General features: G+C 46.5%; 1 protein-coding gene and 1 pseudogene across 6 annotated transcripts in view; one reads left to right on the plus strand and one right to left on the minus strand.

The window, feature by feature from the left end:
• The window catches only part of HIVEP3 (HIVEP zinc finger 3), a 503,326-nt gene that overhangs the window by 118,776 nt on the left and 361,142 nt on the right, over positions 1 to 23,408 (plus strand). The window lies entirely within an intron of this gene.
• LOC131745632 (transmembrane protein 59-like) lies at positions 20,457 to 21,430 on the minus strand (annotated as a pseudogene).

The following is a 23,408-nucleotide window of genomic DNA, read 5'->3' on the forward strand; positions in this document are numbered from 1 at the left end:
GCCTTGACTCCAGGCCAGCCCAGGAGAGGAACACGCCATGTGCCCTTCAACTCTTGGTCTTTGCTTAGTTTGCAACCGTGTCCAAGAAAACAAGGATGGATGTTTCTTGACTTCTTATCTGGTGTGACCCCATAGCCAGGCATAAATGTCTGGGTCCTTCCTGAGCAGAGCCAGATAGGAGACAAGTCAGCTAAGTAGAGGTTTTTTCCATCCCTCACCGCCAATAATACCTGCATCAGTGGGACTCCCAAGGACTCAGTGCTTGCTGTAAGCATCAGACATTGCTTTAAGGGCCGTACACAAATTACCTCATTTTATCCTCACTGGACTCTTGTGAAGGAAGTACTGTTACTACTCAGATTGGAAAACTGAGGCAGTAATAAGAGTAATCCCAGGCAGTCTGACTCTGGGGCTCAACGCTTAATCATCAAACTACATTGCCTACCATGGATCCTGTCTTGCCTTGTTCTTTAATTATGTCAGCAATATCATCTGCTCCCCAACCTGATCAGAAACTTCTAGCATGGAAGACATTTCTCCATTTCACCTTTTCTGGCACAGAGCTGGATGTATAGCAGGCATTCAGTAAATACTAGTTGGTTGATTTATTTTATTTCAATTGATTTTATTTCCGAGGATGTCACAAAATCACATACTATGATAATAGTAAATATGTCCTAGGAATGTAATACAGGTTCCCTAGAAGTTTCCTATTTCTTGACTTTTAAGTATTTTGGAATACTCTAAGTGCTTTCTTAATAATTGTACATCACATTCAGTATTCGTATAGCAGGACTAAATTCATGCCCTTATCATTTTCCAAGAGCACTTCTGTGTAACTACAGCAGCCTTGATATCTTCTTTTGTAGGATTATTTTCTGGAACAAAAATGATCCTAAGTGGTAACTATCCCTGCACCCTCCAGCCTCCTGGAATGAAGTTGGTTGTTTGGGGGGTCTCCCGGGGGGGCCCACACCGTGCTCTGTCCCGCTTTAGTAGCAAACGTTGTTGGTGCTCTGGCCAGACACCCTGGGATCACTTTGACTAGTTCTGTGCGCCCACCCCAAAACTTCTGTGGCCTTTGCCCCTTCAAAGGATTGGCCTGTCAAGAGGGCTGGTGTCACAGTAGCCAGTGTTAACTGGTGTGGGAACGTGAAACTCAGCTGCCTCTCCTTGGGGGAGGAGGGGACAGACTTGGGAGGAGGTGCAGTTTGTACTCCAGAAGTCTCCTGGGGTCATGCTGGGGCTCCACCTGAGGTCACAGCCTGGCCTGATTCCTTCCCTCCTCTGTGCTGCTCCCCCTCTCCTTTCCTGACCCCCCCCCACCCCGGAAGAATTTCATTAATGAATCACCTGCCCAGGGATCCTTGTCTTACTCCGGGGGAACATGTCCTAAGGCCAGGGCATGTGGGTTAGATGTCATTTAGACCAGAAAAATACCTCTAAGTCTCTATTTTAAGCTTTCATGTTAGTGCCCTGCATTCGCCCTAACCACCTCCCTAAACCTGGGACCCCACCATCTCAGGGGCGCCCACCCATCTCTCTTCTCATCAGGGGCTCACTCCATCAGTAGCTTCTGCTTGCAGCCCACTGCCTTTCCAACTCCCCCTCTCACTTCTTATTAACCAAACTATCTCTACTCTCTGTTTCTGTTTCAGTCATTCAATATCCAACAGGTGTTTCTTGCGTCCCTGTTCTGTGCCAAACATCCTGCTAAGTGTAGGGGACATACAGCTGGGCAGAAAACAGACCAAGTACTTGTCCTAACAGACCTTACCCTTCTAGGGAGGGAGGAAGGCAGCAAGCAAGTCAACAAATCAATGCGCAGGATAATCACACATTAAGATGAAGGATGGGAGGGAGATGCTAGTGGTGTGAAGGAGGATAAGTTTGGGGGCAGCTGCCAGAGGTCTAAATGCCTGTCTCACCTCCCTCTCATGCTTCAGGCTTTGCGTGAACCACACCCACTCCTCATCAGAACATCTCTGACCTGCACATCCATCAAGGCCGGTGGAGGTCAGACTTCATCTTTCTCGCCCTCTGGGCAGCATTTTATTAAGTTTAATTAAAACTCTGAATCTTCTTTTCTGCCCTCGGCTTCTGAGCCACTACCCCCTCCTGGTTTTCTTCCCACTTTCCTGGCTTATTCTGCGTGGTCTCCTTTGCCACTTTTTCCACCCCCTCTACTTGGCCGTTAAGAGTCAGAGTGGCCCCAGGACCCTCTTCTTCCTGTGGACTCTCGCCTGGTTTCAGTTCCCGTGCATCTCGTCTGGACCGCTCTTTGGAACACCCGACTGTAAACGCAACCGTCTTCTCGGCATCTTCGCCGGGTGACCCCCCCGTGTGCACAACTTGGCTCAATATCTGCTCACACCCGCTCCCCACCAGTCCCTCACCTCAGCCTTTGAGTCTCTCCTCTTTGACATCCCCTGTCTCCGCAGCTGCTTGACCAGAAACCAGACTTCATCCTCCCCTCTCTACCACCCGTCACACCTAATCTATCACCACGTCCTCTGCATTCCTCTTCCTAAGGCTGTGGGTTTGAATCCAACCACTAGTCCAGTCTGAGTTCCACTCCCTTGTCCAGGCTTGGCTGTGGCAAAAGCTTCCTAACTGGTCCCCCCCACAAGCCCCGCCTTGACCCTTCCAGGCTGTTCTTTGCACGGGCCCTGATCATGTCTGTGGTTTCTTGCCGAATGAAAGATGACAAAAAATTCTTAACACGGGCTGCGTGGTCCTAGAAGATGGATCCCTGACTGCTTCCCTAGCCTCAGCACTGTCCCTCCCTCCCCGCACCCCAGCCTTCCTAACCAGCATGTCCTTTTCCATTTATGAGCTTTGTACATGCATCTCCCTCTCCCTGGATAACATTTCAGGGAGGCCCTCTGTGGCCAGGCCCACATGGTGTATGAAGGAGCTGCTTTCTTTATCCCTGAAGTGTTGTTATCACCATGGGGATGAGGGGCGGGGGAGATGGCCACTGTCTTTCTAGTCCATTTCTGAGGAAATCGGAAGAAATCTAGGCTGTGGCACACATTGGGTGGGGAAGGGGCCGGGAGCGGGAGGGAGGGAGTGGGAGAAATCTACCACAGGGGCAGCCAAGAAGGAGGTACATTGTCTGTAGAGAATTTAAAAGCAATAATAAAACCCATTAAAAGTCTGTTTGGTTTTTACTCTCACCATGCACCAGAAATTCTATAAAGGACTGATGATAAAATACTCTTCCCCACAGAGGAGGGCTGCTCTCCTCTTCCCTCAGGTGGATCTAGGAATAAGTCTAGGGACTCCACCAAGAACTAATAGCAATAACCATCATTTACTGACCAGCATGTGCCAGGCACCTTGTTAGATGTGGGAGGATTCTTATGACCCTGGCTCCTCGCAGCAGCTGGATAGGACAGGCACGATTGTATCCACTTTAAAGGTGGGCAAACCGAGACCAAAGAGGCAAAGTCGGCACAGACCCATCTTGAGCTGCTGGCGGGGAAGCTGTGAGCGGAGGCAGCTGGTCCTGAAGCAGGCAGCTGTCTCTGGCTTGATGCAAAACGGGCTTTCTGATCTGGTTCTGTTATTTCTCCTCAAGGGCCTCACAAGGCCTGTGCTTCCAAGGAATCTGCTGTAGGGGAGGGCTATGTAATTCCACATTAACCCCAAAACACTCCTGACATGATCTGACCTTGCCAGGACACCAAGGTTCTGCTGACGGGGGAGAGGACCGTGGCCTAGAAGCTTTCTGGTGCAGGGACAAGACCCTAGATTTGGAGAAATTCAAGCTGGCTTTGAATGCTGGTCCTACTGCTTAATGGGACCTTGGGAAGACTGTTCTCAGAGCCTCAGTTTCCTCATCTCTAAAATGGGGATAATAATAGAACTTACTTCATAGAGCTGTTGGGAGAGCTAAATGATGCAATAAGGATGAAACCTTTATCACTGCACTCATTAAATATTAGATTCTATAGTGTCTGTCAAGCTCAGGGCAGAGTAAATGATGTGTAAGGGACATGGGACAAACATGGTTTCCTTCCACACAAAAATCATCAGGGTAGTGTCAACATTAATATTCTTAGGGAGACACCCGACTCTTCAGTGAGGTCATGAGACAGGCAGGAGGGCACTAAAAATGCCCAAAGGTGCACAAACCCCATCAAATAGGAAACCAGATTTCTGGTTGAAGCAGTTTCTTGGTGGAGAGGGCCTTTCTTCAGGAACAATCAGTAAATGGATATGTTCCCTGAACCTAACACCTTGCTAAAAAAAGAACTCAGTGATACAGTTCAAGACATCACAGCAGAGGTTTGATTTTTCACGGTTTTTATTTTTATCGCTTCATCAGGGATACAAGGAAACATCCAAAATGGCAGGAGCTGTGTGCTCACCGTCCCCGTCTTGAGGGGGCCTCCTCAGCAAGGACCCTGGCCCGTGGGATTGCACCGTGCTGCCTCTCTGCAAAGAGAGCCCGGCTAGCTGCTGTATTAATTAAGCAGTGGGTTTTTAATGCTGGTTGAATGAATAGATCTGGCCTGTCTTCCAACCTGGGAACCAGGGCTTTTAGATTTTATGTTATTTCGCCCAAACAATCAATTCTTACAGCAGTCCAGTGAGAAAACAAAGCCTCCGTTTGCTTCAGCTGGAAGGCAGCTTCATTTGCGTCTCTTCCTACCTGTGGAGACTGTTACTTGCAGAGAGTCAGATGTAGATATGGCTCTGAGCAACCCTGCTGATGGCGGTCCAGTGCCTTTGTAAATTCTTAGAATGGTCCTGTTCCTTCTCCTGTGTTATCTCCAGCATGCAGAGCTGTGTGTGTGTGTGTGTGTGTGTGTGTGTGTGTGTGTGTGTGTGTGTGTGTGTGTGTGCGCGCGCGTATGCACGTCAACAAGCGGGCCTGATTGTGTGGGCAGGCTGACCTGAAGACATAGCTCAGCCCCGAGGCCCTGAGGGTCCTCCTCTGAGCCAGGACAGGGATGTGGGAGAGAACATCAGAAACCCTTGTGAACAGGGGTTCTGAGCCTTTGCTCTAGGCCATGGAAAGGCACTAAGTTGAGATGGGTACAAGGCGATGCTTTTTGCTGATGCGGTGTCAGCAGTTCTTCTGGGGTTGGATTCCAAATCACTCCTTCCTCTCCCTCACCCCGCTCCACCCCACCTCACCACAGAGGAAGACTGTCTGGGAAGGTGAGGCCTTTCTTTCTGTCCTCTTGGCTTTGTATACATCAATACTGGCTCACGGGAAACCAAGTTTTTCTTTCTTATGTTGGATAGAAAGAGCCTGAATTAGTTTTGTATCCATACAGTGAAAACTTTGACTCCAGCGTGCACCAAGAAGGAAACAAATAAACACAAAACCAAAGATGAGACCAAAGTTTCCTGGCCCCGGGATGCTGGGAGGCTGAATGACTGCTTTATCCTGTACAGTAGTGGAGCCATATAAGAACAAAATGGTGCCAGTGCTGATGGAAGCACTCAGGCTCTGTCCTTCTCCCGGGACCATGCCCCTTCCCCAGCCCCTGCCCCTTCCCAACCCCTGTGTCCTCCTTCTCCCCACACAGAAGTAGCTCATTCAAAGAATCACCTCTCCTTAAGAGTGTGGGCCTCACCCATGAACATACTGTCCTGGGGGTTGGGCCTGACAAAGATTCTGTCCATGACCAAACTTCAGGCAGGCTCTTCTGAGCTCTTTTTTCAATTAGTTTTTGACTTTTGAGCCTCTGTGTGTTTCTGCATTGTGCAGTTTTAGCAAGAATCCTGCTAAGTTGGTTTAGTCAGAATCCCCCATCCTTCATATCTGACCACCCTCAATATCTGATCAGGTTCCTCATCCTCCCCCCTCCCCCCATAGGTGATGCCTCATTACCCTGGGCTGCCTTCAGCAAGAACTCTGTTAGGTCGGCTTAGCCAGGACCCCCCTGACCCCTGACCCCTGATGTTTCCTCTCAGTAATTTTCCGTCCACTGACCCCCACCCTGCTCCTTGGTTACAAACTCCCCCTTTTCCTTATTGTACTGGGAGTTGAGCCCCATCTCTCTCCTCCACTGCAAAACCCCATGGCAGTGGTCCCTATACCTATCGTGATGGCCCCCCGAATAAAGTCTGCCTTACATGCTTTAACAGGTGTCATTGAATAATTTTTCTTCAACAGGTTCTACAAGTGTGCTGTCAGGATCCTCTGCCGTGGCGGGGCCACCTTTTCTTGAAGACCATGTGAAGGGCCTTAGACAGGAGAGTAGGATGTAATGAAAAGGCCTGACTTTTTGAGGGGGTATTCAGGGGACTTGAAAGTGAGATGCACCTCACAGACTTGAGGGAATCTTCAGGTGTGGCAGAATAGAGATCAGAGAAACAGTGGGCCAACTGGTACCATTACCTCCACAGACAGATAGGAAAGGCTGTGTCTGTGGAGGTAACCCAAGCTCACAGTGATTAAGGAAAGATGAGATAATTCAGCATTAACTTCAGAAGAAAAGGAATCTTCATAAACTGGTTGAACCCCAGGTCTTTCACTCATCCATTTTAATCCTGAGGCTTTTTAAAAATAAAAGCTAACATTTATTGAGAGTTTACTTTGAGATGGGCATTGTTCTTATCCCTATTTTACAGGAAACGTGCTACACAGGTTGAAGGATTGGCCAAATGTCACGCAGTGAGCATGTGGCAGAGCTGGAATTTACCCAGGAAGCCAGGTTCCAGAGCAAGCCCCGCTCCTTCACCACACCTTATTTTCACATATGTTAAAATACGTATAGAAAGCAACTTTTGTCATTCAGTGTATAATGAATTATATATAATAGCCAATTAATGTTCATTGGGGCAGTACTGTGATTAGTGGTATGGTGTATATTATTTTAACAGTTGAGGGTGCATTTTGACCAAGTCTTTCCTTTGGAATCTTGCCTGCTGCTCTTCTTGACTTCTGGAAAGATCATTCCAGAGTTGGGGGCAGTTTTCTAAGGATCTGCTACAGCACAAAAAGGTTCTACTTTGCCTTCTTTTGTCCTTCGCACTTTGTCCAAACCCAGTCTATCTTTAAGCTTCTTCCTTGCCCCCAGCATTTCCATTGCTCTGTCTACCATGACCTCATTCTCCTAGTCTAAGACAAATACATGTTTATTCGTCACCTGCAGTGTCACTGGAGGATAGTCACAGCCATGCCCTGTCCTGAATTTTTATGCCCAGGACCTCCTCAGCCTTGACTTCCTCTCCCTCCTTACCATTAGCCGGAATAGCCTTGCCTTGAGACCACTGGCTGCTCATGGGACCCCGGAGAGATGGGGGGATCAGCTGCCACACTCGAACTGGCTGGCACCTTCAGAATCCCAGGACAGACTCATTTGTCAGTGGGAAAGGATAGCATCCCTTAGCCCAGTTTGTAAACCACTAAGAACCACTTTGTTATTCTTTCCATTTCTGTATCCCGGATCGAAAGATTCTTGTCCAGGTACACCTCGAAACCAATCAAAATCTTTGTCACTAAAAAATGTATTTTAAAATTTAATCAGAGATGTGCCTTTCTGCCGGTCAGCACTGCTGATTGGCCTGAGCGGGCCTGCACTAGCACACTGGGGGTGCCAACAGTCCAGCCCTGCGTTTTAGTTCACCTGAGCATCTGCATCACAGGTAAAAGTTGGGTCATTTGAAATATTCAGTATAACCATTGGACCCTACAGATCTGAATAGTGTGGGAACTATGCTAATAAAAGGGGGTGGAATGAAGGTTTGGACCAGATGTGGAATGTGTGTGGGGAGAGTAAGAGAAGATGGGAGGAAACTGGGGTGTGGAGGAGAAAGTGTCAGAGTCCCAGGAGCAATCCTTTCTGTGGCTTAGAGCTGGAGACAGAAGAGCCTGCAAGGGAGGGGCCTGGGGGGGGACCCTGTGCTTCTTTCCCACATGAAACTGGGGTGTGGAGGAGAAAGTGTCAGAGTCCCAGGAGCAATCCTTTCTGTGGCTTAGAGCTGTAGACAGAAGAGCCTGCAAGGGAGGGGCCTGGGGGGGGACCCTGTGCTTCTTTCCCACATGAATGGGTTGAAACTGTCTGTCCTTTCATAAAAGTATCCACTTGTCCAATGTTTGGCTTGGCTAATTACTCACTTGCTGTGCTTCCAGATCTGACCACACTCAAACTTGTTCTGGTCTTTTCTTTTTGTCCTGACTTGCTGGTGCAAGCTTAGTTTCTGCATCTGCAAAGTGGCTGGCCTGGGTGCCCTCAGAGCGTGCTCTCGAGAGCGTGTTTTTCAGATTGCATAGGGAGGATTGCTTGTTTGTTAAATATAGATGGCATCTGACAATTTGTTTTCAAATAGACACACTTGAGACCTTCCAACCAACGTGCAGAGGAATCAGGGGGCCGGCAGAGAGCAATGTCAGGCCCAGGATGTGGTTCTCAGTGACCTTGCAGTGCTCATCCTCAATCAGCACGATGTTTGGGAACATTGTGCTGGAGTGTGTTAATGCCAGCCTGGCTAGTGCTCATTTTGCACTTTTGAATAAACATCTTGGTGTAGCTGGCGTTTGGGGAATGGGAATGTTTGAATGTTTGCCATTCTTAGATGCTGGAAGGGAAGGAGAAAAAGCAAGTGGCATGATCCTTGGTGTCATTGTTCAAGACAATACAAACAATATGGGCTAAATGCTGAAGGAGGGCTGAGGAGCCCCATTTGCTGCACGCCCTTGTATCAGGAAATAAATTAGATAGTAAATGTGAGCTCTAATCTATAAGGCAAGCTAAGAATGGAGTAATGTGAGAGTGCAGGCTGCGTTTCCACATTGCTGGGTGCGAATCCTGGTTGTTCCACTTACTAGCTGGGTAATCTTGGGCCTCAGTCTCCTCATCTGTAAAATGGGGATAAGGATAGTACTGTGGCATGGGGTGGTTAGGAAGATTAAATGAGTTCATACATGTAAAGTGCTTTGAATAGTGCCCGGCACTTAGAAACTGCTACACAAGATTTATTAATTATATAAACGGTACCTGGAGCTCTGAGAAGCAAAGTAACTTGTCCGAGACCCCTGAGCTAGTAAATAGTGGAGTTGGGATTCGAACCCTGTGCTCTCTGGCTCTAGAGCAGGGTTTCTCAACCTCGGCACTGTTGACATTTTTGACCAGATAGTCCTTCGTTTTGTGGGCTGGCCTATGTATCGTAGGGTATCTAGCAGCATCTCTGGCCTTTGCCCACTAAATGCCAGTAGCAAGAGCCCATCCCCGGTTGTGACAACCAGAAATGTCCCCACATATTGCCAAATGTCCCCTGGGGTGGGGAGCAAAATCACTCCTGGCTGAGAAGCACTGGGTGAGAGGGTCTAACACCCTGGAGGGAACAGCAGGCTGATTTCTCAGTTCCAAGGTTAAAAGCCCAATTCCCAGTTTTCACCTTTTTTCTTTATAGACCAGTGGCCAGAGAAGGCTGGGACCCTGGTGGCTGGTATCTACATACACTGCAGCTGAGAAGCCCCTGCATCCAGGCCCAGGCCAGCAGCTTCTCAGGCATGTTTTTGAGATGTTTTCTTTTCTTCCCTTGGCTAGGCATGTTTTCACCAGACCACAGGGCAGGCTGAGCTGTGTGGCTGGTTTGAGCTGCTCTCTGCGGCTGTCAGCGCCAGTGTCTGTGCAGCCAGACCGACCTGGGAAGGCATTCCTTGGAAGCACAGCTGGTGGGTTTAATTGGTGTCAGTGTGAAGGGTCCCAGAGCGGAAGGGGTCAGCGGAGAAGAGGGGAACTGACATTCCTCATTGCCCCATCTTGATGCCACCTCATTCAGTTCCTGTTCTCATTTACTTATTTGTGTGTCGTTTTCTGCACCGTCTACCCTTCTCTGCACTCTCAGTTTCACAGACTTTACCGTGTGGCAGAGATGGGCTGTGGTTCAGAGTGTCAGATGTGGGATGTGAGCAGGGCTGATGCGTTCTTGGCACCCAGCTGCCAGCTCTGCTCTCTACGCCTCATTTGTAAAGAACTATGTTGTTGGCCAGCCACTCAGGGTCTCTGACCAGCTTCTTAGAAAACTCTCAGAGTTAGCAGCATGTGTGGCTCTTGGAGCGGGGGGAGGCTGGGGAGCAGGGAGAGCAGAGAGGGAATAGATAGATTTTTTTTTTTTAAAGTAAAGCTCTAGTGTTTGGGCCACTTAAAGAGAGCTACGTTGGGTCCTATTCAAATATTTGTTATTGTAGGTTGACGCTTTTACATCAGTATTCACAGCCTGGGTGTCCAGCAGTTTTCATTCTGGTCCATATCTCGCTCACCCCTCGTTTTTGATGCAAGCTTTGTTCCCAGCCTGCTCTACCCCTGTTCAACGGAAGGATGATATTTGCCCTTGTGTTGAATTGCGGTTGAGAAACAGGCAGTTCTCAAGCGCTGATAGGTCTGGAGGTGCCATTCCCATGAAAATCTGTCACTGACACTTGTTTCCTGTGAGTTTGACTCCTTCTCTTTTCCCATCGGAAGGCCTTACTTTTTACAAGCTAAAAAATCAGGATGCGGGAAGACGTCACGGTGGTGGTGGTGGGGGGGATTGTGGAAGATGGCTCCTGAGTAGGCACGATTAACCCCTGATCTTCTCTGGAGGGCTGCCTCTTGAGTGAGCTTGTATGCTAAACCAGCCCACAGGCATGCTCAGAACAGGGAGAGAAAGGAATTATCAGGGACTTCTGGAGGGTTCTGTGAGCAAGAGCTTCCCTCCTTACCTGGAGGGAGACTCATTCGTCCAACTGCCAGCTAAGATTTCCTGAGTGCCAGCTGGACACTGTGCTGGGGACACACCCATGACAGCCTGCAGGACCTCCCGGTCCAGGGGACCCGAGTGGAATGGGTACCCAGAGCAAGAGAGGGCAGAGCTAGGCACTCGGCATGGTCATATCCACCATCATCGCTTCCGTCCCCATGATGCCACCATTTGGGGATTGGGAAGCACAGTTAAGGGAACTGAGTTTCGTGTTTTGATGAAGTTTAATTAAACTCTTAATACCTCTGCTTGGATGCAAACTCTCTAATGTGACTAGAAATAAATGTGAAACTCAGGGTTGGGAGATACAGTTGGGGCTTTTAGTGTGTGGCCTGCCTGCTGTTTCCTTGGTTTTCTCTGTGATCCTGCCCCTGTACTGGAATTCTTGTCCCTGTTAGCCCAGGGTTGAAGTTGGGACACATAAATCAGACACCAGGCAAGTTTCCTGGGGAAGGACCAGGTTGGCTCTAAAGTTGGGGCCCTTCTTCCAGCTAAATGCTTCTGTGAGACCAGGTGGTACGCAGTCCAGGGAGCCCAGAGCCTCTGGGTGAAGAAAGCATACGTGTGAGCCCACGTTTCCAGCTTGCACGTTCTTCTCAGGGCTCCCACCTGGTGAGAACATGGCTGTGGGGAAACAGCCAGGTAGGCCTCCAGGCTGGCTAATGATTCAGACCTCTTCCTTACCGATTATCCAGTAATTACATAGCCAGGAGCAAGAGTCCACTCTGTCTGAGTGGACTGTTTATTTCCAGGTGCAGGCACTAGCTTCTTGGGCCCCTGTAGGGTCTGTTGACGTTTTATTTTGCAAAGACCAGCGTTAACTGGCGCCGCATTTCTCATTCCCCCCACGCTGCTGTAGAGCCCCTTAGAGAACCGTCCTCCAGGCAGCTGCCTGGCCGGCCCGCACATTGCCCAGACTTGGAGTCAGGATTCTAGAATCAGATACATGTGGACTTGAATCCTGGGTCCACCACTTACCAGCTGGGCAACAGTGGGGAAGTGCCTTAACTTCTCTGAGCCTCAGGCTCCCTGTTTGTAAAATGGGCCAAGGATTCAATGAGAAACCATATAAAAAGGGCCTGTAACAGTGGCTGTCCCATAGCTCTTCAACACTTAACGGAGTTGTCACTTTGCCCAGGAATCAGGCCTGTTCTGGCTTCGGGGGTCCCTCCTTTGTGCCTCGAGCACCCTTGTTACTCTAGCACTTGTTCATCCTTCTCTTAGGCGGTAAGTTCCTTGAGGGCAGGTACTGTGTTTAGTTGTCTTCACGTTGCCAGTGCGTGGAACACGGCAGCAGACACTTCGGGGGTGCTTGTCACACTCCGGGCTTAGTTCTGTGTACTTTACATGTATAAATGTATTTAATCCACACATCAGCCCATGAGGTAGGTACTGCTGTTATTACTCCCATTTCACAGACAAGGAACTGAGGCATGGAGTGAATGAGTACCATGCCCAGTGGCACACAGCTAGCAATTGGCAGAGCCAGGATTTGAGCCCACTATGCAAGCTACCTCTTAAGAGTTGTTTGTTGAGAGTTGAATGGCTGAGCAATATTATGAGGAAGAGATGGGATGATAACTGTCAAGTAAACGCTACGGCCTTGCCCCAGGTGTGGGGAGCCGTCGCTGTGAGTTTGACTCCTTCTCTTTCCCCATCGGAAGGCCTTGCTTTTTACAAGCTAAAAAATCGGGATGCGGGAAGACGTCACAGTTTGTGACGGGCACAGTTTGTCCCCATCATCCTCCCCAGGACTTCTCACTGTCTCCATCTCTACACCCTGACATGGTGGAGAAGTGTGGGTCCCTCACCCTGCCAGGCCTTCTTGCTCTAGAATTCACTGCAGATGGGCCCCTGGCAGCCCATGAGAGGAGGTGGAGGCCCCCAGCTGTCCTTTAATCTCAGAATATGGGAGGTTGGGTGGAGGGTTTATTCCCTGAGTCAGGCCCGGCAGAAGAGTTGAAGCAAGGGGTCCCTTCAGCCTCAGGAGAAAGGGGTGCTGCCCCTCAGATCTCTGCCGAGGACTAGAGTTGGCAGTAGCTCTTGGGGGGGTGGGGAGTGACAGTGGAGGGGGAGGCCTGAGGAAGAGGATGATGTCATGCCAGTAACTCTGCAATTCAGGCCTGTAGATGTTCCAGCCATGCAAAGCTGTAACTGAGTCCCCAGTAAAGACTCCCAGTGCAAAGTACACTCTAAAAAGTGTGTGTGTGTGTGTGTGTGTGTGTGTGTGTGTGTGTGTGAAGAGAAAAATAACCTTGATTCCAGAGCTAATAATAATTTCTACTTCTTACTCGTTCTTGGGTGTGATCTGAGTTATTTTCCTGGCTCGTGTGTCTGGTGATGCCCTTCCTGTCTCTAAGGCTCCACACCTCGGCTGGCCCGGGTTCTCTCTCCTCTCTGGCTCTCCCTTGACCCTTCTCTGCAAACAAGCTGCTCCACTTTGCTTTTCTTTCTGAACAGGCCTTCCCTTCTCCTCACATGTCTGCCACACTAACCTGAAAATGCCCTCTGTTTCAGGAGAGCTTAGTTGTGTCTTGGTAATGAAGATTTAAATCAGTTGAGTGAACAGTAGAATTTATGGGGGTGATGGAAACAGTCCATCTCTGCACTGTCCAATACGGCCCCCACTAGTCACGTGAGGCTGTTGAGTACTTGAAGTGTAGTTAATGCAACTGAGTAGATTTTTTATTCTGTTTCATTATAATTAAACTTAAAGAGCCACATGTGGCTAGTGGCTGCCATTTTAGTGCAGATCTAGGGAATAAAGCCCCTGGAAGAATCACATCAGGTTCAGTGATGCTGTGTGATGATTTGGGGTTATTTATCCTTAATCTGGGTACTTGGTTCTAAAAGAGTCAAGTTTTGTCAGGTTGCACGCTCAGGTCCTCAAAATGCCTCTTGCTCTTGCCTGCCTACCCAGGTGAGGTAGAAACTTAATATTGTGTGCGGTAATAGAGCCTGTGGTTAATTTATCACCCTCCCCCACCCTTCTCTACTCCAGCCCAGGCCACCCAGTGACTGGGTCCACATGGGTTGAGGTGCAGGGAATCACATACTCAGGGTTCCAAGTCTTCCAGTCTAGCATCTGCTACTTCCTGGCCGGGGAACATATTTCACCTCCAGGGATGGATCGAGATTTCACAGGGCTTGAAGCTTAAGTAATTTGGGGACACTCCTTAAGAGAAAGAATATAAAATTACAAATACAAAATTAGATATGATAGTGAAAATTTCCTTAAAATGAGAAAAGAAATCACATCCAACATAAGTTGTTGTTGTTTTTTTTGGCGGTATGCGGGCCTCTCACCGCTGTGGCCTCTCCCGTTGCAGAGCACAGGCTCCGGACACAGAGGCTCAGCACCCATGGCTCACGGGCCCAGCCACTCCGCGGCATGTGGGATCTTCCCGGACCGGGGCACGAACCCGTGTCCCCTGCATCGGCAGGCAGACACTCAGCCACTGCGCCACCAGGGAAGCCCCAACATAAGTTTTAAAAGCCTTATGTATCTTTACAAAATCCAGAAAAAAGTATTTTTATTAGTTATTTGTCTATCAAACCTCTATAATACTTTTTTTTTCTTAACATCTTTTGGCTGGAAACTCTTTGATCACCTCTTCATGTGATAATGATTTCATAATTTTTCTCAAGGGAGGCTGAAGAGATCATTTAATTTTCTTCTAGCATGGTTGATAAAATTGTTTTTTATTACTGACAGTCACAAAACGTGACTTCATACACAGACATCCACTTTTTGTTGTATGGCTGCGGGTTTGGGTCCTACAGTGTGTAAAATTTGATAAAATTTGTTTTGCATAATTCCCATCAAAAAGGGGCAAAGTGTTTGGTATTTTTATAGCTGTGTTTGCTGTGTTATCAAATATATTTCTGACAGGAGAAAACTTCCCTTTTGAAGTAAGCATCATTGAGTGAGAATTAATTTCTCCTTCTACAATTCCACCTGTCTCATGACTGGAAGAAATGCCCACCGACTAGCTTCTGGCTCTGTATATTTCAATTTCATTTTCCCTCCACTTCACACGTATCTCAGGTACCAGGTGGTGCACCTTTGAGTCTCTGCGACAGTGAGTGGGCCCAGTAGGCAGTAGGCGGATTCCTGGAAGCCATGGGGACAGCTACAGAGGCAGCTAGCAATAACCTGCCCCTGCATTAAAGTGTCTGTAAACCACTGTCCTCAATCCCACTACACCCAAACTAAATTTATCCCCAAATCAAGTTCCCCTTAGCTGGATCGCGCAATGCCTGAAGGTGCCTTAACGCCACTTGACATGAAAGGAAATGCAACAGGAGGAGGAGGCATCAGAGTGGGAAGAGACAGTGCTCCTAACAAATTGCAGCTAAAATACCTTAATTGTGTAAATTTCAAAAACCAGTTATATGATTCTGCAAACACATTGCTAGGTCATTGAAAGAGGCTCATGCAAGAGACGCCCTAAGCTTTCTTCATTTGCCTCCCAGTAAACCTGCAGCTGTTCATTGCGCTGAGTCTCAGAGTTTTCACCTTTAAAATGGGAAGAATGAGACCCATCTCACAGAATCATCATGAGCCTTAATCATGAGTTGTATTTGAAAACCATTAACATTGTGCCTGGGGAAGAGATGCTCAGTGTGGAAGAATGAATGAGTGAATGAATGCATGAATGAATGGATGAGTGAAAGAACTGATTAAAACGTAAAGGACAGAGGTAATGTTTGCTAGCCATCTGCTTCGAGTTCACTGGCCTTCTTTGAATTCACAGTATCCCCCAGATTGCTGAGCAGTTCTAGGGGAGCCCTCACTCCAACCAGAAATGGGGGTAGAGAGCCAGAAGCTGCAACCAAGCTCACATGAGTGGGAACACTCAAGGTATGTTTTGAGTGGGCAGAATTTGGTAATTTTTCTTCAGCCAAGTCTTGCTGCTCATGACTCTCCCATGCGCTTTGATTCAGGGGCACATTATCACATTAAGGCTGGAGAAGATTCTTAAGCAGCCTGAGACTGGACTATGGTTCTCAGCTGGTTCAGAGCCTCCTTTGTACAAGGGCTGTTCAGCCAAGAGTGTGGGGACCTAATGCCTTTGGAATTCAATAGCTGTGACCAGGACACTCCTCGACAAAGTTCCACAGCCAGACAGATACCCTTGGATCTGAAAATCGGTTGCTGGGTCAAGAGCTGTGGTGATAATATTGAGAGACCCTGGAAATCTGAAAGGTGTGTCCTGAGGCCCTGATCCCGACCTGGGCCTGCCCTAGGTGGCTGCTGCCCTCTGTCAAGCCTGGCAGGCGGCTGGGGGACCCTGGGTGTGGTGAGGAGACACCATGAGACTCCAGCAGAGGCTAGGTTTGTCTTGACTCTGGTTCCCCTTTTCCAGGTGAGGAGACTGGTCTGGATGACCTCTAAAATTTCTTCCACTGCTCACCTTTTAGGATTAAAAAAATTTGAGTGTGTTGGAATTGACCCACCTCCAGGTGGTAGCCTTCTGAGGCTGGGGAGACGGGTAGTGTCAGCAGAAACACAAATGTTCAATGCCTTGGCATCCTGATTCTAATGCCCCGTCCTCCTTCTGCATCAACGCGACTTGCCTGTCATCCTGTGGGGGTCAGCAGCAGCCATGGAGAATTGTACATCGATGGCCTGCAGTGACGCCCATGTACCCTTCTAGGTGGCACAGTTGCATGTGTTTGTGCCCAGCTGAGCAGAGAGGCAGGCCTCTCGACGGTCTGGTGTAGTGCTGTTCACAGGAAAACCGTATCTGTGTCTATATACATAGAAAAATACCGGAAGGAATTAATCCAAAATGTTATCAGTGCTTCTCTCTACGTGGTAAAATAATAGGTCACTTAATTTTTTAAAAATTAAAGTAACCTGGATGGGAAAAGAACTTGAAAAACATTAGATACATGTATATGTATAACTGAATCACTTTGCTGTATACCTGAAACTAACGCAACGTTGCTAATCAACTATATTCCAATGTAAAATAAAAATTTAAAAAAAATTTAATTAAAAAAAGATCCCCCAATTTTTTACCTTAAGTATGTACTTATTGCAATTTTGGAGTTGGGGGATGAACGGAAGGTGTTCATGGGGGGGTTTGGGAGCCCCTGCCGCCCTGGGACACCGGGCACAGAGTCTCTCTCCCACCTTAGCTGGCATAAGGATCATACAGGGAACTTCTTAAAACTGCAGGTTTCTGGGTCCCTCTTCCAGAGATTATGACTCTGTGGGTGTGGGTTGGGGCCTGGAATCTGCCACTTACACAAACATCCCAGAGACCCCACCCTTTGAGGAGCGTTGGTCTGGGGACTCTTGCTTTATTTGGAGCTGGGTTAACAGAAGTGTTGGGAGAGATCTAGCTAGAAGCAGGCAGGTGAGCTGAACATCAGCAGATCAAGCTGAGACTCCAATAAGATTATGTCTCCAGATGGAGGTGGCTCTGGAACAGAGGTCAGGACAGGCCTGCCAAGCTCTCAGAGGAGCAGGCTGTGCCAGCAGCATCTTGCTGTCAAATTCTCTGCCCCATCAGACCTCCTCTGAGGCTGGGAGGGCAGGCTGCATCCTGTGGGGCAAGAGGTCCTCTTTCAGTCCTGGCCAAAACTAAAAGTTCTGGTTCTGCTACTTGCCAGTTGTGGGATTGTAGGTGAGTTACAGTTCTCAGCTGAGTTTTGTGTAATGTTAATGATACCACCAACCTCATAGGCATTTCATGGGAGAAGGAAGCGGTCCATAGCAGGAGGTCATGAACATTGGTTGTCTATCCTTTCTTATTCTTTGGCTGCTTGGGAGAAGGGAGCATGAGAGACCTCTTAGCCAAGGGGAAGGATGCAGCCCTGCCTACAGCGCTGCAGTCAGATTGTCTGCCTAGGTCATTTTCACAACAGCTCCTTCACTGCAAGCCACAATATTCCTGGAGGATGTTTACTGGCAGGATGATTAAGTAGCTGACCCACCTTGACCCAGCAACTGCCTTCTGGCCCCATCCTAGCCAGTCTGTCTCTGTGAGTCCTCAGAGCTCCTAGGTAGTCTGAACACTGTCCCCACCATTGGCTGTGTGGCTAGGGGACCCCTTGGATGGTCTCCCTCAGACCACCTCCCTTAGGACTTTGCTTTAAACTCCACGTCCTCTAAGCAGCCAGCTGGCTGTCTTCTAGGCAGTCCTTTATTTTAATCTGAAACTTCCAGCAAGCCGGTTCAGCTCTGCTCCTCTTTGGTATTTTTTACAAATTTGCCTTTATTTATTTAACCCTGCTTACAACACAACAGACCAGAGCTGCAAAATAGTGAATCTTATCCAATGACAAGCCTTTAGCAAGACACTTTCCAAATAGAAAGTTATGTTCTTTGATTCCTGCCCCTATTTCAGTCATTCAGCAGATATTTCTTGAGGACACACTGTAGCAACAAGAATTATCATGTATTGGGTTCTCTTTATGTGCCCAGGGTGGATAGTCCCTGACTTCCTGGGGATACAGACAGGCAGGTGGTTATTTACAGCATGGTGAGTGGTGGTGCAAGAGGGAAGGAATGGGCTGCCTTGGAGCAAGTAAAGATGGACACTCTTTCCCACCTTCCACCTGCACTCCTCCTGAGCCTAGCTATTGTGTAATACAGCTAATTGCATAATGATCTCTTTTCCAAGTGAAATCTGCTTCTCCTGCAACTCCTAGTTTAGCCATCCTCTTCCATGCCTACCTAAAGTACAGAAGACCCGTGAGGCCCCCATCCAGAGCTGTGGCTTTGAAACTCCCAGCCCACTCAGGGCCTGGGATTGGCCTGGCTTCATGGCAGTATCTGCATAGGTGTTGACTGCCATTTTCCTTTTCAATTTAAGCAGAAAAACAGAAGTGCCAGGGAATCATACAGACAGTCCTGTGGTTCCTTTTCCCCCTGTAAGGCAGCAGGCGGCTGTTTATCTGAGAGAAACAGGTTTGCCCAGTGGAAGTTTATTTGGTTTCTTTGGCTGATCCTGGGAACACACCTGCCACTTTGCCACTTCCTGCGAATCAAGCAGTTTCTTAGAAAAGGGACACATTCCTTAAAATATATTATGTGGTTTGGAGGTGAGATATGGTTTCTTGGATTTTTATGATTTAATGTGTCTGCAAAAACATTAAGCCACAGATAAAAATACATTGACTGCCCCTTATGAGAAACTGGACTTTCCTTAGAATTAGGGGGCTGGTCATTTTAGTTTTTATGCTGGGTTTTGTTGTTTTTAAGTTTTCATTTGCTCCTCTTCCTGTTTCTCAGCACTCCTCTTATGCTGTAGACACACCATGTGTGGGCAGTCATTGAGACAGTACACTGCAGTTATCAACCAAAATAATGTGGATTGAATTTTTACAAGAAAAAGGCAAATAGTGAAATTAATTTTCTTAGATCTTATTTTTTAACATCCCATTTTCAGAGCATGCCTTGGGGATGCTCTGAAAGTGGTATATTAAAAAATAAGATATAAGTTATTAAAAAAAGATATAATATACATTATAAAAATAAGATGTAATATAAATTATTAAAAATATATAGTGTAAATATATGAAAAAATATTTAAAATATATATTACATCTACTAGTATACAGATCTTTCTTGACTGACAATGGGCTTTCATCCTGATAAACCCATCATAAGGTGAAAATGTTGTAAGCTGAAAATATATTTAATACATCTAACCTACTGAACATCATAGCTTTGTCTAGCCTACCTTAAATGTGCTCAGAACCCTCACATTAGTCGACAGTTGGGCAAAATCATCTAATATATAGTCTACTTTATACTAAAGTGTTGAATATCTCATGTAATCGATTGAATACTGTACCGAAAGTGAAAAATAGAATGGTTGTCTGGGCACAGAATGGTTGTCAGTGTATCGCTTTTTTACCCTTGTGATCGCATGGCTGAGTGGGAGCTCTGGCTGCTGCCACTACCCGGCATCAGGAGAGGAAAGGACAGCATATCGCTAGCTCCGGGAAAAGATCAAAATTCAAAATTTGACGTATGGTTCCTACTGAATGCGTATTGCTCTTGCACCATTGTAAAGTCAAAAAATCATAAGTCGAACCATTGTAAGTCAGGGACCATGTATATATATTTAATTTAATTTAATTTTTTTTGTGTGAGAGAATCATTTTTGCTTTAATTTGCTCCCTGATCATCATATAGCAATAAATAGACATAGAACATTTTCTAATTATTTTCTGGGTTGGGTAGGGGTGAAAGGGAAGATCTGGAAAATCAGGAGTATATTAACTCAAAATTTCAGCACATAATTATTCAAATAAAATTTTAATGATTTCAGTTCAATACAACTGAAAATGAAGTGTGTTAAAGGGCATTTTCTACTAAATTTCAAATTACAGGTTGTGGGTCATTTCTGAGCAAGAGTGTCATATCCTACTGAGTATTCAACTTATTAACTAAGGTGATTGGTGTGGTAGGAGTTGGGGAAGAACAATGATCAGCTCATAGAATTTGGCTAAGAAAGGAAACAAACAAAAACAATGCAAATAATAATTAAAATAGCTACAGATATTAGTAAAATAAAAATACAATCCCAAATATTCATCTCTTAAATTACTAGTAAAAAAATTACAGGTAAAGTTACAGCAAATACAGTCTTCACAGATTTGGGTAACTTCATTTGCATTTAATGGTGATTTTTAAGCCCTATAGCCAATGAAATCATTTTAAAAAGCACTATGAGGAATGGGAATTTAGATGTGTATACACTTTTCTTTAAAAAAAAAAAAATTTAAATTTCTGAATGAGCAAGATTCACTTTTGCAGGTAGAGGCCCTGCTTCTTCATGATGTTCACCTTTAGATCTAACAACCACAAGAGAAGAAGCTGGATATCTGTTTAGCTTTTGTTCACTCACAAATTCCAAGTCACCATAGATACTCAGCTTCTCAGAGGGAACATACTGCTCCACAGCTGTAGAAACAGTTGTACAACAAATCCAGAGCAATACCATCATGGAGAGGACAAGAGTCATAGTTAAAATCCACCCGGAGTTAGGAGAGACATCTTAAAAAGCCATCACTTTCTCCATCTTCAAGATAGTTCCTGTGTGCTTGTGAACTTCTCATTTGTGGATAGGACATTTTGCTTAGTGACGGTTCTTTCAAATTTGTAGGCTCCTGCTCCAACTGTGGTGCATACTGGATTTCTGGCTTAGATTGGAATATAACTATTTTTCCATCATCAGCTTGAAGATAAAAAGTCCACGAAGAGGTTTAGAAGCTCTGTGAACAGTCCATCATATCACTCCAGAATGACCTTACCAGAGTTAGAAGCAAGACTAGATGCATTTTTGGCATCAGGAACAATGAGTTGTTCTTGTCTCAATTCAGCAAATGGCAGCTGATTCTGGCACCCAAGGTGGCAAACATATTGCTCATCAGATTGGGAATATGCTTCTGTACATGCAGATTCACATTCCAGTTTGGTCTGATTTAAATCAATTCCATCATCCACAAATTGACACATTGAAAACAGCCTGCAACCTCTCTGACATGCGTACAACTCCTCTTCCTTGGAGTAGGTGTGCGAGGGGTAGGTCAACTGGCAGACCCAGTGACAAGATGCCATATCACCCCAGACCGAGTCAAACGCTTCAGCCGAACTGGTCCCTGAGCCTCCAGTCAGGGCCATGGTCAGCAGCAGCAGCAGCGGCGAGAGCCCCAGTTGGGCCCTGACCCAGAGGCTCCCGTTCGGTGCCGCCATTTTGTTTGTCTCTGTCACAGCAGGTCAGCTTGTTGCTCTATACATTTTATTTATATATGTATACACACACACACACACACACACACACACACACACACACATATACTGGGCTGTGTCTAATTCTCGTGCCTATATCTGAAATACTCTACAATCAGACCTAATTGTTATGGCAAATAGCTAAGAGATAGCCCTGAACGTTATCTATTAATAAAGTAGAAGTAGATTTATATTTAGTATACTGTACTTACTAAGACAGGAAAGAGGACCATGAACATTGTGGAACATTTTCAAATGAGTATTTAGAACTGATTGCACACATATTTACCAGAAAATGTGAGTAATCAGCATACCCTGTTTCCAGAACTTTCTATACTAAGGTTTTCTTATAGGAAGAGACAGTCGAGCATTAGATAAGAATGTGAAATTGGAGAGTCATATTGGCCCTGGTTCATATCGTGACCACAATCACGACACCTTGACCCAGATACTTGGCCTCTCTCATCGAATTCCTTGCCTTTAAAAATGGGTGTTGTGCTGGTATCTGCCTCTCATGGTTCCTGTGAAGATTAAGACAGTGCAGGAAGAGTCCTCAGCACAGTCCGTGACCCATATGAGATGTGCTACCAATGCTTGCTCTCGTGATCACGGCTGCCACCATCTTCTCCGTCATCATCATTGTCATCACCATCTTAATGATTGTCCTCTACCTGTCAGGGCCTTTGCTGCAGCCAGCTCCTTTCTCCAAAGGGACTTGGGTTTGAGGGACTTGCATTGTGTGATGTTGTGACTCAGTGTTTCTAGGAAGTTAGGCTAGGATAACAAGCAAGTTTCTGAGTCTTATATAGAACTTCTAGAAATAGTTAATTGACCTTTTATGTCTTAGATTGTTTATCAGTAAACTTAGATAAATGCTGCCGTGTTAGCACTTGAGAGTGTGACATCTTCTACTGTCACAAGCTTCCAATGCCTAATGGTATTGATACCTGATCCAAGATTAGGGAGATTTTGGCTCCTTGGCTTTCCTGTTCGCTTTCGGATCTGAAAGCAGCACCTTGAGAACAAGAAGGCCACACAGAGGTCAAACTCCTGTCATGCTTCCCTTTTCAGATGACTGCCTCATGCCTGGAGACCTTGAAAACTGATCTTGAAATCCAGGGCTGGGTCTGTTCAGTGGTTTTTTAAAAGAATTAAAATAGAATCTTTCAAGGGCAGAAGTCTCCTCTCTTCTTCCTTCTCCTCACCCAGGCAAACCCTGCTCTTCCTGAAGGTGACATGCACATTTATACAAAGGTAGCTAATCTACAGGGCTTGCGGGGTGTTCATAGAGTTAATGCTGCATTTAAGGGGGCACGGAAGTACCTTTGTTGTCATGCCAACAGCGTTCCCTTCCTGGTGAGCAGCACCGCTGAGATGGATGACAAAGGTTCAGATCTCTGCTCTGCCAATTATTAATTGGATGACTCTAGGCAAGTTAATTTCATGCAACTCCTTTGGGTCTCACTTTCATTACCTGTAAAATGGGGGTAAGAAATAAGACTGCCTTATAGGGCTGTGGTGAGATTTAGTGGTTAGTATAGGTAAAGCACTTGGAACTCTACCAGGCACATAATCAGGGCTATGTCAGAGTTTGCTATTGTAGTTAATTTTACCTTTCACCTTTACCAAGTAACTAGTTGGGCTGTGACCTTCCCTAATTTTTCTAAAAGCTGAATAAAAGGCCCAGATGTTCTTCAAATACAAGTCATAGAAAAGGAAATAAAAGTAGAGGTTTCACATGGAGGTGAAGGATTTTACATCCTTGGTCTGAAGGATGTAAAATCTGTCAGATGTACTTTTCCAAGTGGGGGAAACCAGAGCTGTTGGACAGGGAGCAGTGGGCTGGGGAGATTGAGAGGGGGCTGTTTGCTGGAGTCCTGGGAACGAAGGGAGGTTTGCCTGAGAGGCTGTCATCTGGAGACCAGAGTGTTCCTGCTTAATT

Source organism: Kogia breviceps, chromosome 1 (assembly GCF_026419965.1).
Source record: "Kogia breviceps isolate mKogBre1 chromosome 1, mKogBre1 haplotype 1, whole genome shotgun sequence".
Classification (NCBI taxonomy): domain Eukaryota; kingdom Metazoa; phylum Chordata; class Mammalia; order Artiodactyla; family Physeteridae; genus Kogia; species Kogia breviceps.